The following is a 7,113-nucleotide window of genomic DNA, read 5'->3' as shown; positions in this document are numbered from 1 at the left end:
AGCAGAAGCTGATTACATTAACCTGTAGACAGAAATGGCTAGGAATTTTCCTACATAAGATTTTTAAAAACAAACTATGGATCAATCGAAATCAAAACTTCTCTCATAGAAATTTAATCGGGAGTATTTTCTTTCACTGAGTGTTTAATCAATAGTAAGAATAAAAAGAGCTGTGGGGGAGAGAAAAATGCAGACAACAGACTTTTTGACCAGATCAGTGTGGGATATAGGAGATTCAGTTCGGTTTGGCTCAGATATACTTAAGTGTCCCAGGGTGCATGTAAATGTAAGCAACCCACTGCCTCACTACCGGAAGCATTCTATAGATATACATCCCCAAGTCAATATATATTGGAATATGTCTAATTCAGTATATAATATTATGAGAACTATTAGCTTCATTGTTAGGTAATAGAGAAATGTAGAAACATGGAATACTAGACATCAGAAGATCATCTGCTTTGGTCTTCTGCTTCCAGACATGACTTAGATATCTATGTGACGCCTGACAAAAGTTTATGCAGCCTCTTTGTAAATCATGAGAACCTTTCCACAACTTCTTCAAGCAATCCACTCTAATAATTCACTGTTCTTACTAGAAAGATTTTCTCAAATTAAATCAGTCTCCCTGATTGTGAATTAAACCTCTCGGTCTTTGTTCTCATTATCTTTGATTATTCCCTTCCTTATGACAGTAGCCTTTTACATGTGTGCATAGTCGTCTCATCTTTTCTCTCCTGTGTCCATCTGTAAACCTGTCCTGGTTTCAGCTGGGATAGAGTTAACTTTCGTCTTGGCAGCCGGTATGGGGCTGTGTTTTGGGTTTAGGATGAGAACAATGTCGATGATATGCTGATGCTTTAGTTCTTGCTAAATTCTTTAGTTCTTGCTAGTTCTTGCTAAGCTGTTGCTAAATAGGTGCTAAGTGGCGCTCACACTGGTCAAGGACTTTTCAGCTTCCCCTGCTCTGCCAGGTGCACAAGAAGCTGGGAGGGGGCACAGCCGGGGTACTGCTGACCCAGACTGGCCAAAGAGCTATTCCATACCATATGACGTCATGCTCAGTATATAAGCTGGGGGAAGAAGAAAGAAGGGGGGAACGATATTGGGTATGGTGGTGTTTGTCTTTCTAAGTAACTGTTATGTGTGATGGAGCCCTGCTTTCCTGGAGATGGCTGAACACCTGCCTGCCGATGGGAAGTAGTGAATGAATTCCTTGCTTTGCTTTGCCTATTTAACGGTTCTAATTTATTTTACTTCAATTATTAAACTGTTCTTATCTCAACCCATGAGTTTTCTCCATTTTACTCTTCTGATTCTCTCCCCCATCCCACTGGTGGGAGTGAGCGAGTGGCTGTGTGGTGCTTAGTTGCTGGCTGGGATTAAACCACGACAAAACTAAAGAGACATAAGTCTTTCACTCTTCTTTTCATGAGCAATCATTTATAAACCTATGATCACTCTCCCTGCTGTACTCTGGACCATAAATCAGCACCATCTTTATCTTCTGTGAAGTTTGATACTCAGAACTGGACATTTAAGATGTTGTAAACTTTGCCTCCCAAATTCCTAGTTCTCTATATTGACTGGGTAAGGAACCTAGAATCAGCTGTGCTTTGTCAGATGAACTCTAGATTTACTCTTTCTCCTTTATTCAAAAGATTTTTAGAGGTCCTAAGAAATCCATGTTGGCTTTCATTGGTTGTATTGCTATGCTTACAAATCATTTGGTTATCATTCCAGTATTCCTGTTGGAACTAAAGTAAAGCTAAAGAAATTTTCTTGGCTTGCTTCTATACCTATTCTTTCTGCTGGGACATAAACATGGCTGCACATTGTCTGCTCGGGATATTCATGGATACTATACATGGATATTTAAACAGAATTCTGTCTTTTATTGCCTCTCTGGTTCTTATTACATGAGTAAATTAAATACAATATTATTTGCTAGTTAAATGGCCAGTTGTCTATATTTACAGTATACCAAAAAAACAAACTATCATTACTTTATTTATTTCCTTCTCTACCAAGACTTTTCTTACTCTAGAACCCCACAAATAGCAACTTCCCCTCCTCATATCACATGGTCTTTGAAGGAGATTTAAAAAGGTCAAAAACATATTCCACTCAGTGGAAACACAGAAGTTTGAGAATTATGGTTTTGCTTTCAACTCAGTGCCTTTCTAATATCATATTTCTAACAGAATTTTTGCTTCATGCCAAGGTGTAATTCCTTGGCATGTTCCTCTGCTCTAGAATGTCCTTTCCCCTTTCCTTTCTATATGACTACTTCCCTCCTAACTAACTCCCTACACCCCATAAATAATGAAACAAAAATAAATAATCTAACCAAAACATTGCTGCTGTCAAACACTATGGTTCCTACTTGAGTATTACACCTCTCCCATATTTCAGTCTGTTCTGTCTATTCAACGCGTCATCTCTTTGAAACTACTGAAGTATTTGTACAGTTTCTATCACAATGTTTATTCATTTGGGGTTGGTATTTAGGTACTTAGTGTGATAAATACAATTAGAAATCAACTGTGTTTCAATTTTCTAAATTGCTGTCACCTTTGCCAGTAGTGGAAATATCCAAGAGAAAAAAAGAGAAAAAAAAAAAAAGCAAAAAAAAATGATCACTGAATGCATGGAATACTGCAAGTACTTTAACATTTCAATTTTTTTTTTCTCCAGAATCATAATCTCTTCTAGTTCACAGTCTGTTCTAGAGGGCTGTTACCAGGACTAGGAGATCAGGTTCAAGACCACCTGAGAAGCCTGAACATACAAAAGCCCATGGACCTGATGAGATGCACTGATGCGGTTGCTAAGCCACTCCTTCATATTTGAAAGTCATGACAGTCAGGCAAAGTCCCCTGTGACTGGAAAAAAAAAGGAGTATGACATCAGTTTTTAGAAAGGGTAAGAAGAAAGACCCTAGGAACTACTGTCCAGTCAGCCTCACCTCAGTGCCTGGTGAGATCATGGAACAGATCCTCATGGAAGTTATATTGCAGACTATGCAAAACAGAGAGATGATTAGAGACGGCAACATGGCTTCACCAAAGGCAAATCATGCTTGACTTATCTGGTGGCCTTCTACAGTGAAGTGACTGCATCAGCAGACAATGGAAGAGCAACTGATGTTATCTGCCTGGATATTTTAAGGCCTTTGGTATGGTCCCCTATAACGTTCTTGCTGCTAAATTAGAGAGATACAGGTTTGATGGATGGACTGTTAGATGGATAAAGAACTGGTTGGATGGCCACATTCAGAGTTACAGTGAATGACTCAATGTCCAAGTGCAAACCAGTGGTGTCCCTCAAGGGTCCATACTGGCACCAAAACTATTTAATTACTTCATCAATGACATCATGGGAATGAGTGCACCCTCAGCAAGTTTGCAGATGACACCAATATGAGTAGTACAGTCAATACACTAGAGGAAAGGGATGCCACCCAGAAGGACCTTGACAGGCTTGAGGAGTGGGACTGTGTGAAGCTCATGAAGTTCAACAAGGCCACGTGCAAGGTGCTGTTTCTGAGTCATGGCAATCCTCAATATCGGTACAGACTGGGGAACGAATGTATTGAGAGCAGCCCTGAGGAGAAGGACTTGATGTCCACCATACTGGCAGATGAAAAATTGGATATTAGCCAGCAATGTGCACTTATAGCCCAGAAAGCCAATCATATCTTAGGCTACATCAAAAGAAGTGTGGCCAGCAGGTCGAGGGAGGTGATTCTTCCCTTTTTACTCCGCTCTTGTGAGACCCCACCTGGAGTACTGTGCCAGCTCTGGGGTCTCCAGCACAAGAAAGACATGGACCTGATAGAGGGTGTCCAGAGGAGGGCCACAAAAATGATCAGAAGGCTGGAATGCCTCTCCTATGAAGAAAGGTTGAGAGAGTTGGGGTTGTTCAGCCTGGAGAAGACTCCAGGGAGACCTTATTGCAGCCTTTCGGTACTTAAAGGGGGCTTATAAGAAAGATGGAGAGAACCTTTTTACCAGGGCCTGTAGTGACAGGAGAAAAGGCAGTGGTTTAAAACTGAAAGAGGGAAGATTTAGATGGGATAGAAGGAAGAAAATGTTTACAATGAGTGTTATGAGACACTGGAACAGGTTGCCCGGAGATGATATGGATGTCCCATCCCTGGAAGTGTTCAAAGTCATGTTGGACAGGTGAAGGGAATGAGAAACGGACTCTGCATATGAGTTCAGGTGAAGACAAGCGAAGACACTTTATTTTTACAATCTATCCCTTTTATAATATGATCTAGTGTTCACGAGCAAGCAAAACCCATTTCATTGGCTGCTGTCTTTTCGTCCACGCATCTCTTCAGCGTTACTTATTGGTTCTTCAAGCTGGTGCACGCAAATTCCTCTTTCAGGGATGTATCCAATCTCATCCTTATTTTTCTGCCTCTAAGTTTCACAAACTTGTTTGCAACAAGCCTCAAGGCCACAGCTGCATTCCTGCGAATGTGTAACAAGCCTCAAGGGCACAGCTGCATCTCGTCAAAGTAAAACACAATCTCACGTATTCCTACAGACAGGGCTTTGAGCAACCTCATCTAGTGAAAGATGCCTTTGCCCACAGCACAGGCATTGGACTAGATGATCTTGGAAGGTCCCTTCCAACCCAAACTATTCTATGATTCTTTGACACTATGACTTACTATTTGGAATAAGTGGAAGTTAACCTTCTACTCATAGGAATTCAGAAAACTTTGTAGAGAGACAAAATCGCAGTGCAAGATAGGTAGTAAATCCTAAGAACAAACAAGTGCTGAAGTAGTTAAAGACCTCTTCTGTTAATGTTCCAGGCTTTGCTATATACTAGATATAGTTCTATAGTCAGATAAAAAACCCTCTTTTAAAGCTGGTATTCAGATGGTATATGGAAGGCAAAGACTAGTGATTTAATCTGGGAATATTTAGTCATTGACTACAACAATGATTTTTTTTTTTAAATAAGAGACAATATATATTTCATAAATTCATTCTGATACTGCTGAGATGTAACAACTATATAATTATATAGTCCTATGCAAATATATTAAAGTAGAGGGAGATTTAAGTAGGACATGGCTTTATACTGCTTTTCTGTATATGTGGGAGTTTTGCTACATCCATTTAGAAAATGCGAATTACTAGTGTGCCATTCAAGTTATATAATCTTATTAGAAAAACCTAGTTTCATCACCCCTTTGTCACTAGTATCAGAAAGCATAACAGAAGTAACATCCTTGTATTTCTCAATTAAGATAAACTGAAAGCTGTAATTAAGATAGCAGCTTCTTACTATTTTGTTAACTTGGTCATTTAATTAGGGTAGAAAGGCATACTATTTTGAAACAGAATTTGAATTTTTAATCTTTTTTGGATTATTTTAGTTTGTTAGGTCACTGAACAACAAAACTGGTAACCATGTGGATGTCTTTAAAATATAGCTTTTATAAGATTGCCCTTAAACACCCTGATTCAGCTAGCCATAACTTGGCTAGTGTTTGCAGTGCTAATTAGTTCTCATTTAAAAGATTTTAAAAGATATAGAAAAATATTCCCAGAAATTGGCCAAATCAAGGGGAAAATGGAGATCATACATGCCTGCATTTTTTTCCTGTTTTTTTTTTTGTTTGTATACCTAAAATGAACACTTTAAAAAGTTTGAATAATACATTTTCCCTAGGTTTTATAAAAACCACATGCTAAAACTCATAGAAGAATTTGATTTAGAAATTGTTATTTTAAACATAATCTCTAGTTAAAACCTAGCTTCATAAGTCAATAAAATTTTTGAATACCCATTTTTAAATTGTGGTAATAAATCCTAAATGCGAAGTTTTGATTTACAAATCTTCCTTGCATTTGGCATACAAATGACAAATTTATAAATCGAGACCTGAAAGCTGTTCAGTTAAGATCAGCATTATAAACTCTTATCTAATTCGAGGCTGACATTCCAAAAAAAGTAGCTCTTCATTACTATGTATCAAGACTCACACAACAAGGTACTTTAAAACAGACACTTTAAAAAAACACCTGTATTTCAGGTGAGCACTCTAACAACACTCTGCATACATAAAATGAGGCATAAACCCACTTATAACACTGAATTATTTCCTTTCAAACCTGCAGTGTTTTAGAAAGCTGAGAGCATGGAAAACTTCTTAGTATACAATGAATTTTAAACAGCACTCTCCTAACCCTCAGTGGATATTCAAGCCAGAAAAAAATAGGTTTCACAGAATATAGGGCACAATGGAGAAGCTGCGGTTCTAGCTGTTGCTCATGTGCAGGAATTGTCTCTTGAACAATCCAGCTGTGGCAACCACCATGTACCCTGCCTCGAATTATATGATATGGTGCTGCACTTCTTCCATTCCCTTCGCTCTAAATCTGGGTTGATCGAGGATGCCAAAACTGTGTCGCTTTAAGATCATTCATACTGAGGGAGAAAGGCTGTGTCAGGTGCTATTCCTGTCATGTAGTAAACAATGAATGGGTTATAAACTGAAATTTCTATAAGTTAGTTAGCCACCCAGTTTCTTTCTCATCATCCTTTCTGGGTCACTGAGAGTAGCTGCACATCTGCTTTCATCTCAGTTACTAGCACTATCCAGGCACTACAGCAGGGACAGGAAAGTATAAAGGTAAAGCTTGTGTTCTTTTCAAACAGGTGTTCATGAATATGTTGATTTTTGTTGATCACCTATACCTATGTCTATGAACCTCACAGAATCTTTCCTGCCTCTGTGGTATTTTATGTACTATGAAATACAATGAAATGCTATAAGAGGCAGAATTCTGTTATCACTTTAACATGAATGCTGGTGACGCTGCAAGTGATATTTTCAGAAAAAGGTGCTTGTTCTTGCCTTATTAAATTCAATCTGCTAGGTGAATTTTCTATCAGAGGAAGTGTTAGAATGGACTGCTGAAAACTATTGTTATAGTGAGAAAGTGGCTGTCAATGTGGAGCTCGTTATTTAACATATCGGGTATTCTTTGTGTAAATCATAACTACTTTCCTGTCAAAAGTAGGCTTTTACAATAGCTAACACTAGCGCACTAATTCAGCTACAGAAGACGTCAGATTTTATTC

Source organism: Nipponia nippon, unplaced genomic scaffold, assembly GCF_047370975.1.
Source record: "Nipponia nippon isolate SJK-2023a ecotype South Korea unplaced genomic scaffold, ASM4737097v1 scaffold_2, whole genome shotgun sequence".
Lineage (NCBI taxonomy): Eukaryota > Metazoa > Chordata > Aves > Pelecaniformes > Threskiornithidae > Nipponia > Nipponia nippon.
This window is presented reverse-complemented; position numbering follows the sequence as displayed.